Source organism: Tachysurus vachellii, chromosome 3 (assembly GCF_030014155.1).
Source record: "Tachysurus vachellii isolate PV-2020 chromosome 3, HZAU_Pvac_v1, whole genome shotgun sequence".
NCBI classification, from domain to species: domain Eukaryota; kingdom Metazoa; phylum Chordata; class Actinopteri; order Siluriformes; family Bagridae; genus Tachysurus; species Tachysurus vachellii.
This window is the reverse complement of record NC_083462.1, coordinates 35,530,510-35,538,009: the sequence shown is the minus strand read 5'-3', so window position 1 is coordinate 35,538,009 and position 7,500 is coordinate 35,530,510. Positions and strand designations below refer to the sequence as shown.

The 7,500-nt window shown below is 36.6% G+C and overlaps 1 protein-coding gene, 22 non-coding genes and 1 pseudogene across 24 annotated transcripts in view; 2 read left to right on the top strand and 22 right to left on the bottom strand.

Moving 5' to 3' along the window:
* Nucleotides 1-7,500, top strand: part of LOC132843539 (NACHT, LRR and PYD domains-containing protein 3-like) — a 924,649-nt gene that overhangs the window by 87,824 nt on the left and 829,325 nt on the right. The gene's annotated exons all lie outside the window — the stretch shown is intronic.
* Nucleotides 119-237, bottom strand: LOC132843644 (5S ribosomal RNA). Its single transcript, XR_009648192.1, has one exon. It is a non-coding gene; the product is annotated as a 5S ribosomal RNA (ribosomal RNA).
* On the bottom strand, nt 440-558 carry LOC132843642 (5S ribosomal RNA). Its single transcript, XR_009648190.1, has one exon. It is a non-coding gene; the product is annotated as a 5S ribosomal RNA (ribosomal RNA).
* On the top strand, nt 842-989 carry LOC132843702 (U2 spliceosomal RNA; annotated as a pseudogene).
* On the bottom strand, nt 1,130-1,248 carry LOC132843641 (5S ribosomal RNA). Its single transcript, XR_009648189.1, has one exon. It is a non-coding gene; the product is annotated as a 5S ribosomal RNA (ribosomal RNA).
* On the bottom strand, nt 1,453-1,571 carry LOC132843640 (5S ribosomal RNA). The gene has a single exon (XR_009648188.1). It is a non-coding gene; the product is annotated as a 5S ribosomal RNA (ribosomal RNA).
* LOC132843639 (5S ribosomal RNA) lies at nt 1,760-1,878 on the bottom strand. The gene has a single exon (XR_009648187.1). It is a non-coding gene; the product is annotated as a 5S ribosomal RNA (ribosomal RNA).
* On the bottom strand, nt 2,128-2,246 carry LOC132843638 (5S ribosomal RNA). Its single transcript, XR_009648186.1, has one exon. It is a non-coding gene; the product is annotated as a 5S ribosomal RNA (ribosomal RNA).
* LOC132843637 (5S ribosomal RNA) lies at nt 2,451-2,569 on the bottom strand. The gene has a single exon (XR_009648185.1). It is a non-coding gene; the product is annotated as a 5S ribosomal RNA (ribosomal RNA).
* LOC132843636 (5S ribosomal RNA) lies at nt 2,770-2,888 on the bottom strand. Its single transcript, XR_009648184.1, has one exon. It is a non-coding gene; the product is annotated as a 5S ribosomal RNA (ribosomal RNA).
* Nucleotides 3,105-3,223, bottom strand: LOC132843635 (5S ribosomal RNA). Its single transcript, XR_009648183.1, has one exon. It is a non-coding gene; the product is annotated as a 5S ribosomal RNA (ribosomal RNA).
* LOC132843634 (5S ribosomal RNA) lies at nt 3,467-3,585 on the bottom strand. Its single transcript, XR_009648182.1, has one exon. It is a non-coding gene; the product is annotated as a 5S ribosomal RNA (ribosomal RNA).
* LOC132843633 (5S ribosomal RNA) lies at nt 3,774-3,892 on the bottom strand. Its single transcript, XR_009648181.1, has one exon. It is a non-coding gene; the product is annotated as a 5S ribosomal RNA (ribosomal RNA).
* On the bottom strand, nt 4,085-4,203 carry LOC132843631 (5S ribosomal RNA). The gene has a single exon (XR_009648179.1). It is a non-coding gene; the product is annotated as a 5S ribosomal RNA (ribosomal RNA).
* Nucleotides 4,397-4,515, bottom strand: LOC132843630 (5S ribosomal RNA). The gene has a single exon (XR_009648178.1). It is a non-coding gene; the product is annotated as a 5S ribosomal RNA (ribosomal RNA).
* On the bottom strand, nt 4,716-4,834 carry LOC132843629 (5S ribosomal RNA). The gene has a single exon (XR_009648177.1). It is a non-coding gene; the product is annotated as a 5S ribosomal RNA (ribosomal RNA).
* Nucleotides 5,044-5,162, bottom strand: LOC132843628 (5S ribosomal RNA). The gene has a single exon (XR_009648176.1). It is a non-coding gene; the product is annotated as a 5S ribosomal RNA (ribosomal RNA).
* On the bottom strand, nt 5,397-5,515 carry LOC132843627 (5S ribosomal RNA). Its single transcript, XR_009648175.1, has one exon. It is a non-coding gene; the product is annotated as a 5S ribosomal RNA (ribosomal RNA).
* Nucleotides 5,704-5,822, bottom strand: LOC132843626 (5S ribosomal RNA). The gene has a single exon (XR_009648174.1). It is a non-coding gene; the product is annotated as a 5S ribosomal RNA (ribosomal RNA).
* LOC132843625 (5S ribosomal RNA) lies at nt 6,032-6,150 on the bottom strand. The gene has a single exon (XR_009648173.1). It is a non-coding gene; the product is annotated as a 5S ribosomal RNA (ribosomal RNA).
* On the bottom strand, nt 6,395-6,513 carry LOC132843624 (5S ribosomal RNA). Its single transcript, XR_009648172.1, has one exon. It is a non-coding gene; the product is annotated as a 5S ribosomal RNA (ribosomal RNA).
* Nucleotides 6,702-6,820, bottom strand: LOC132843623 (5S ribosomal RNA). The gene has a single exon (XR_009648171.1). It is a non-coding gene; the product is annotated as a 5S ribosomal RNA (ribosomal RNA).
* LOC132843622 (5S ribosomal RNA) lies at nt 7,023-7,141 on the bottom strand. Its single transcript, XR_009648170.1, has one exon. It is a non-coding gene; the product is annotated as a 5S ribosomal RNA (ribosomal RNA).
* On the bottom strand, nt 7,344-7,462 carry LOC132843620 (5S ribosomal RNA). The gene has a single exon (XR_009648168.1). It is a non-coding gene; the product is annotated as a 5S ribosomal RNA (ribosomal RNA).

The window sequence follows — 7,500 nt, the reverse complement described above, 5'->3', positions numbered from 1 at the left end:
TCTTTTCTTTTCTTTTCTTTTCTTTGTTTTCTATGGAAACATTAGCGAAAGGGTCTGAATATTAAGATGTTGTTGTTAGAGAATTCAAATATTAAAGTAAATGAATGCCTATGTCAAAAGCTTACAGCACCTGGTATTCCCAGGCAGTCGCCTATCCAAGTACTAACCAGGCCCGACTCTGCTTAGCTTCCGAGATCAGACGAGATCGGGCGTTCTCAGAGTGGAATGGCCGTAAGCGAAAGGAAAGTTGGAATTGAACCCATTTATAAATTGCTTGTTTTTTCTTTTCTTTTTTCTTTTCTTTTTTCTTTTCTTTTCTTTTCTTTTCTTTTCTTTTCTTTTCTTTGTTTTCTATGGAAACATTAGCGAAAGGGTCTGAATATTAAGATGTTGTTGTTAGAGAATTCAAATATTAAAGTAAATGAATGCCTATGTCAAAAGCTTACAGCACCTGGTATTCCCAGGCAGTCGCCTATCCAAGTACTAACCAGGCCCGACTCTGCTTAGCTTCCGAGATCAGACGAGATCGGGCGTTCTCAGAGTGGAATGGCCGTAAGCGAAAGGAAAGTTGGAATTGAACCCATTTATAAATTGCTTTTTCTTTTCTTTTCTTTTCTTTTCTTTTCTTTTCTTTTCTTTTCTTTTCTTTTCTTTTCTTTTCTTTTCTTTTCTTTTCTTTTCTTTTCTTTTCTTTTCTTTTCTTTTCTTTTCTTTTCTTTTCTTTTCTTTTCTTTTCTTTTCTTTTCTTTTCTTTTCTTTTCTTTTCTTTTCTTTTCTTTTCTTGCACCTGCCCCAAACCACCAATCTGCAAAGTGTGCTCGCAACTCACAGCTGTGTCCTCACACCTTTTCTATCCAAATGCAAGACTTTATATATTTTAACTTTTATTACTTTTCATATTTATAGCTGGGAGTCGGAAAAGGGGCTTGCTCCGTCCGCTCCACGCATTGCCCTGGTATTGCAGTACATCCAGGCTTGGTGCACCATTACAAGGTTTAAGAAAAAGATAAAACTAGCTTTTCTTTTCTTTTCTTTTCTTTTCTAACGAAACATTAGCGAAAGGGTCTGAATATTAAGATGTTGTTGTTAGAGAATTCAAATATTAAAGTAAATGAATGCCTATGTCAAAAGCTTACAGCACCTGGTATTCCCAGGCAGTCGCCTATCCAAGTACTAACCAGGCCCGACTCTGCTTAGCTTCCGAGATCAGACGAGATCGGGCGTTCTCAGAGTGGAATGGCCGTAAGCGAAAGGAAAGTTGGAATTGAACCCATTTATAAATTGCTTGTTTTTTCTTTTTTCTTTTTTCTTTTTTCTTTTCTTTTCTTTTCTTTTCTTTTCTTTTCTTTTCTTTTCTTTGTTTTCTATGGAAACATTAGCGAAAGGGTCTGAATATTAAGATGTTGTTGTTAGAGAATTCAAATATTAAAGTAAATGAATGCCTATGTCAAAAGCTTACAGCACCTGGTATTCCCAGGCAGTCGCCTATCCAAGTACTAACCAGGCCCGACTCTGCTTAGCTTCCGAGATCAGACGAGATCGGGCGTTCTCAGAGTGGAATGGCCGTAAGCGAAAGGAAAGTTGGAATTGAACCCATTTATAAATTGCTTGTTTTTTCTTTTCTTTTTTCTTTTCTTTTTTCTTTTCTTTTCTTTTCTTTTCTTTGCTTTTCTATGGAAACATTAGCGAAAGGGTCTGAATATTAAGATGTTGTTGTTAGAGAATTCAAATATTAAAGTAAATGAATGCCTATGTCAAAAGCTTACAGCACCTGGTATTCCCAGGCAGTCGCCTATCCAAGTACTAACCAGGCCCGACTCTGCTTAGCTTCCGAGATCAGACGAGATCGGGCGTTCTCAGAGTGGAATGGCCGTAAGCGAAAGGAAAGTTGGAATTGAACCCATTTATAAATTGCTTTTTCTTTTCTTTTCTTTTCTTTTCTTTTCTTTTCTTTTCTTTTCTTTTCTTTTCTTTTCTTTTCTTTTCTTTTCTTTTCTTTTCTTTTCTTTTCTTTTCTTTTCTTTTCTTTTCTTTGTTTTCTATGGAAACATTAGCGAAAGGGTCTGAATATAAAGATGTTGTTGTTAGAGAATTCAAATATTAAAGTAAATGAATGCCTATGTCAAAAGCTTACAGCACCTGGTATTCCCAGGCAGTCGCCTATCCAAGTACTAACCAGGCCCGACTCTGCTTAGCTTCCGAGATCAGACGAGATCGGGCGTTCTCAGAGTGGAATGGCCGTAAGCGAAAGGAAAGTTGGAATTGAACCCATTTATAAATTGCTTGTTTTTTCTTTTCTTTTTTCTTTTTTCTTTTTTCTTTTCTTTTCTTTTCTTTTCTTTTCTTTTCTTTTCTTTGTTTTCTATGGAAACATTAGCGAAAGGGTCTGAATATTAAGATGTTGTTGTTAGAGAATTCAAATATTAAAGTAAATGAATGCCTATGTCAAAAGCTTACAGCACCTGGTATTCCCAGGCAGTCGCCTATCCAAGTACTAACCAGGCCCGACTCTGCTTAGCTTCCGAGATCAGACGAGATCGGGCGTTCTCAGAGTGGAATGGCCGTAAGCGAAAGGAAAGTTGGAATTGAACCCATTTATAAATTGCTTGTTTTTTCTTTTCTTTTTTCTTTTTTCTTTTCTTTTCTTTTTTCTTTTCTTTTCTTTTCTTTTCTTTGCTTTTCTATGGAAACATTAGCGAAAGGGTCTGAATATTAAGATGTTGTTGTTAGAGAATTCAAATATTAAAGTAAATGAATGCCTATGTCAAAAGCTTACAGCACCTGGTATTCCCAGGCAGTCGCCTATCCAAGTACTAACCAGGCCCGACTCTGCTTAGCTTCCGAGATCAGACGAGATCGGGCGTTCTCAGAGTGGAATGGCCGTAAGCGAAAGGAAAGTTGGAATTGAACCCATTTATAAATTGCTTGTTTTTTCTTTTCTTTTTTCTTTTTTCTTTTTTCTTTTCTTTTCTTTTTTCTTTTCTTTTCTTTTCTTTTCTTTTCTTTTCTTTGTTTTCTATGGAAACATTAGCGAAAGGGTCTGAATATTAAGATGTTGTTGTTAGAGAATTCAAATATTAAAGTAAATGAATGCCTATGTCAAAAGCTTACAGCACCTGGTATTCCCAGGCAGTCGCCTATCCAAGTACTAACCAGGCCCGACTCTGCTTAGCTTCCGAGATCAGACGAGATCGGGCGTTCTCAGAGTGGAATGGCCGTAAGCGAAAGGAAAGTTGGAATTGAACCCATTTATAAATTGCTTTTTCTTTTCTTTTCTTTTTTCTTTTCTTTTCTTTTCTTTTCTTTTCTTTTCTTTTCTTTTCTTTTCTTTTCTTTTCTTTTTTCTTTTCTTTTCTTTTCTTTTCTTTTCTTTGTTTTCTATGGAAACATTAGCGAAAGGGTCTGAATATTAAGATGTTGTTGTTAGAGAATTCAAATATTAAAGTAAATGAATGCCTATGTCAAAAGCTTACAGCACCTGGTATTCCCAGGCAGTCGCCTATCCAAGTACTAACCAGGCCCGACTCTGCTTAGCTTCCGAGATCAGACGAGATCGGGCGTTCTCAGAGTGGAATGGCCGTAAGCGAAAGGAAAGTTGGAATTGAACCCATTTATAAATTGCTTGTTTTTTCTTTTCTTTTTTCTTTTTTCTTTTCTTTTCTTTTCTTTTCTTTTCTTTGCTTTTCTATGGAAACATTAGCGAAAGGGTCTGAATATTAAGATGTTGTTGTTAGAGAATTCAAATATTAAAGTAAATGAATGCCTATGTCAAAAGCTTACAGCACCTGGTATTCCCAGGCAGTCGCCTATCCAAGTACTAACCAGGCCCGACTCTGCTTAGCTTCCGAGATCAGACGAGATCGGGCGTTCTCAGAGTGGAATGGCCGTAAGCGAAAGGAAAGTTGGAATTGAACCCATTTATAAATTGCTTGTTTTTTCTTTTTTCTTTTTTCTTTTCTTTTCTTTTCTTTTCTTTTCTTTTCTTTTCTTTTTTTTCTATGGAAACATTAGCGAAAGGGTCTGAATATTAAGATGTTGTTGTTAGAGAATTCAAATATTAAAGTAAATGAATGCCTATGTCAAAAGCTTACAGCACCTGGTATTCCCAGGCAGTCGCCTATCCAAGTACTAACCAGGCCCGACTCTGCTTAGCTTCCGAGATCAGACGAGATCGGGCGTTCTCAGAGTGGAATGGCCGTAAGCGAAAGGAAAGTTGGAATTGAACCCATTTATAAATTGCTTGTTTTTTCTTTTCTTTTTTCTTTTCTTTTTTCTTTTCTTTTCTTTTCTTTTCTTTTCTTTGCTTTTCTATGGAAACATTAGCGAAAGGGTCTGAATATTAAGATGTTGTTGTTAGAGAATTCAAATATTAAAGTAAATGAATGCCTATGTCAAAAGCTTACAGCACCTGGTATTCCCAGGCAGTCGCCTATCCAAGTACTAACCAGGCCCGACTCTGCTTAGCTTCCGAGATCAGACGAGATCGGGCGTTCTCAGAGTGGAATGGCCGTAAGCGAAAGGAAAGTTGGAATTGAACCCATTTATAAATTGCTTGTTTTTTCTTTTCTTTTTTCTTTTCTTTTCTTTTCTTTTCTTTTCTTTTCTTTTCTTTTCTTTTCTTTGTTTTCTATGGAAACATTAGCGAAAGGGTCTGAATATTAAGATGTTGTTGTTAGAGAATTCAAATATTAAAGTAAATGAATGCCTATGTCAAAAGCTTACAGCACCTGGTATTCCCAGGCAGTCGCCTATCCAAGTACTAACCAGGCCCGACTCTGCTTAGCTTCCGAGATCAGACGAGATCGGGCGTTCTCAGAGTGGAATGGCCGTAAGCGAAAGGAAAGTTGGAATTGAACCCATTTATAAATTGCTTGTTTTTTCTTTTCTTTTTTCTTTTTTCTTTTCTTTTTTCTTTTCTTTTCTTTTCTTTTCTTTTCTTTTCTTTTCTTTGTTTTCTATGGAAACATTAGCGAAAGGGTCTGAATATTAAGATGTTGTTGTTAGAGAATTCAAATATTAAAGTAAATGAATGCCTATGTCAAAAGCTTACAGCACCTGGTATTCCCAGGCAGTCGCCTATCCAAGTACTAACCAGGCCCGACTCTGCTTAGCTTCCGAGATCAGACGAGATCGGGCGTTCTCAGAGTGGAATGGCCGTAAGCGAAAGGAAAGTTGGAATTGAACCCATTTATAAATTGCTTTTTCTTTTCTTTTCTTTTCTTTTCTTTTCTTTTCTTTTCTTTTCTTTTCTTTTCTTTTCTTTTCTTTTCTTTTCTTTTCTTTTCTTTTCTTTTCTTTTCTTTGTTTTCTATGGAAACATTAGCGAAAGGGTCTGAATATAAAGATGTTGTTGTTAGAGAATTCAAATATTAAAGTAAATGAATGCCTATGTCAAAAGCTTACAGCACCTGGTATTCCCAGGCAGTCGCCTATCCAAGTACTAACCAGGCCCGACTCTGCTTAGCTTCCGAGATCAGACGAGATCGGGCGTTCTCAGAGTGGAATGGCCGTAAGCGAAAGGAAAGTTGGAATTGAACCCATTTATAAATTGCTTGTTTTTTCTTTTCTTTTTTCTTTTCTTTTTTCTTTTCTTTTCTTTTCTTTTCTTTGCTTTTCTATGGAAACATTAGCGAAAGGGTCTGAATATTAAGATGTTGTTGTTAGAGAATTCAAATATTAAAGTAAATGAATGCCTATGTCAAAAGCTTACAGCACCTGGTATTCCCAGGCAGTCGCCTATCCAAGTACTAACCAGGCCCGACTCTGCTTAGCTTCCGAGATCAGACGAGATCGGGCGTTCTCAGAGTGGAATGGCCGTAAGCGAAAGGAAAGTTGGAATTGAACCCATTTATAAATTGCTTGTTTTTTCTTTTTTCTTTTTTCTTTTTTCTTTTCTTTTCTTTTCTTTTCTTTTCTTTTCTTTTCTTTTCTTTTCTTTGTTTTCTATGGAAACATTAGCGAAAGGGTCTGAATATTAAGATGTTGTTGTTAGAGAATTCAAATATTAAAGTAAATGAATGCCTATGTCAAAAGCTTACAGCACCTGGTATTCCCAGGCAGTCGCCTATCCAAGTACTAACCAGGCCCGACTCTGCTTAGCTTCCGAGATCAGACGAGATCGGGCGTTCTCAGAGTGGAATGGCCGTAAGCGAAAGGAAAGTTGGAATTGAACCCATTTATAAATTGCTTTTTCTTTTCTTTTCTTTTCTTTTCTTTTCTTTTCTTTTCTTTTCTTTTCTTTTCTTTTCTTTTCTTTTCTTTTCTTTTCTTTTCTTTTCTTTTCTTTTCTTTTCTTTTCTTTGTTTTCTATGGAAACATTAGCGAAAGGGTCTGAATATAAAGATGTTGTTGTTAGAGAATTCAAATATTAAAGTAAATGAATGCCTATGTCAAAAGCTTACAGCACCTGGTATTCCCAGGCAGTCGCCTATCCAAGTACTAACCAGGCCCGACTCTGCTTAGCTTCCGAGATCAGACGAGATCGGGCGTTCTCAGAGTGGAATGGCCGTAAGCGAAAGGAAAGTTGGAATTGAACCCATTTATAAATTGCTTGTTTTTTCTTTTCTTTTTTCTTTTCTTTTTTCTTTTCTTTTCTTTTCTTTTCTTTGCTTTTCTATGGAAACATTAGCGAAAGGGTCTGAATATTAAGATGTTGTTGTTAGAGAATTCAAATATTAAAGTAAATGAATGCCTATGTCAAAAGCTTACAGCACCTGGTATTCCCAGGCAGTCGCCTATCCAAGTACTAACCAGGCCCGACTCTGCTTAGCTTCCGAGATCAGACGAGATCGGGCGTTCTCAGAGTGGAATGGCCGTAAGCGAAAGGAAAGTTGGAATTGAACCCATTTATAAATTGCTTGTTTTTTCTTTTTTCTTTTTTCTTTTCTTTTCTTTTCTTTTCTTTTCTTTTCTTTTCTTTTCTTTTCTTTGTTTTCTATGGAAACATTAGCGAAAGGGTCTGAATATTAAGATGTTGTTGTTAGAGAATTCAAATATTAAAGTAAATGAATGCCTATGTCAAAAGCTTACAGCACCTGGTATTCCCAGGCAGTCGCCTATCCAAGTACTAACCAGGCCCGACTCTGCTTAGCTTCCGAGATCAGACGAGATCGGGCGTTCTCAGAGTGGAATGGCCGTAAGCGAAAGGAAAGTTGGAATTGAACCCATTTATAAATTGCTTGTTTTTTCTTTTCTTTTTTCTTTTTTCTTTTCTTTTCTTTTCTTTTCTTTTCTTTTCTTTTCTTTTCTTTGTTTTCTATGGAAACATTAGCGAAAGGGTCTGAATATTAAGATGTTGTTGTTAGAGAATTCAAATATTAAAGTAAATGAATGCCTATGTCAAAAGCTTACAGCACCTGGTATTCCCAGGCAGTCGCCTATCCAAGTACTAACCAGGCCCGACTCTGCTTAGCTTCCGAGATCAGACGAGATCGGGCGTTCTCAGAGTGGAATGGCCGTAAGCGAAAGGAAAGTTGGAATTGAACCCATTTATAAATTGCT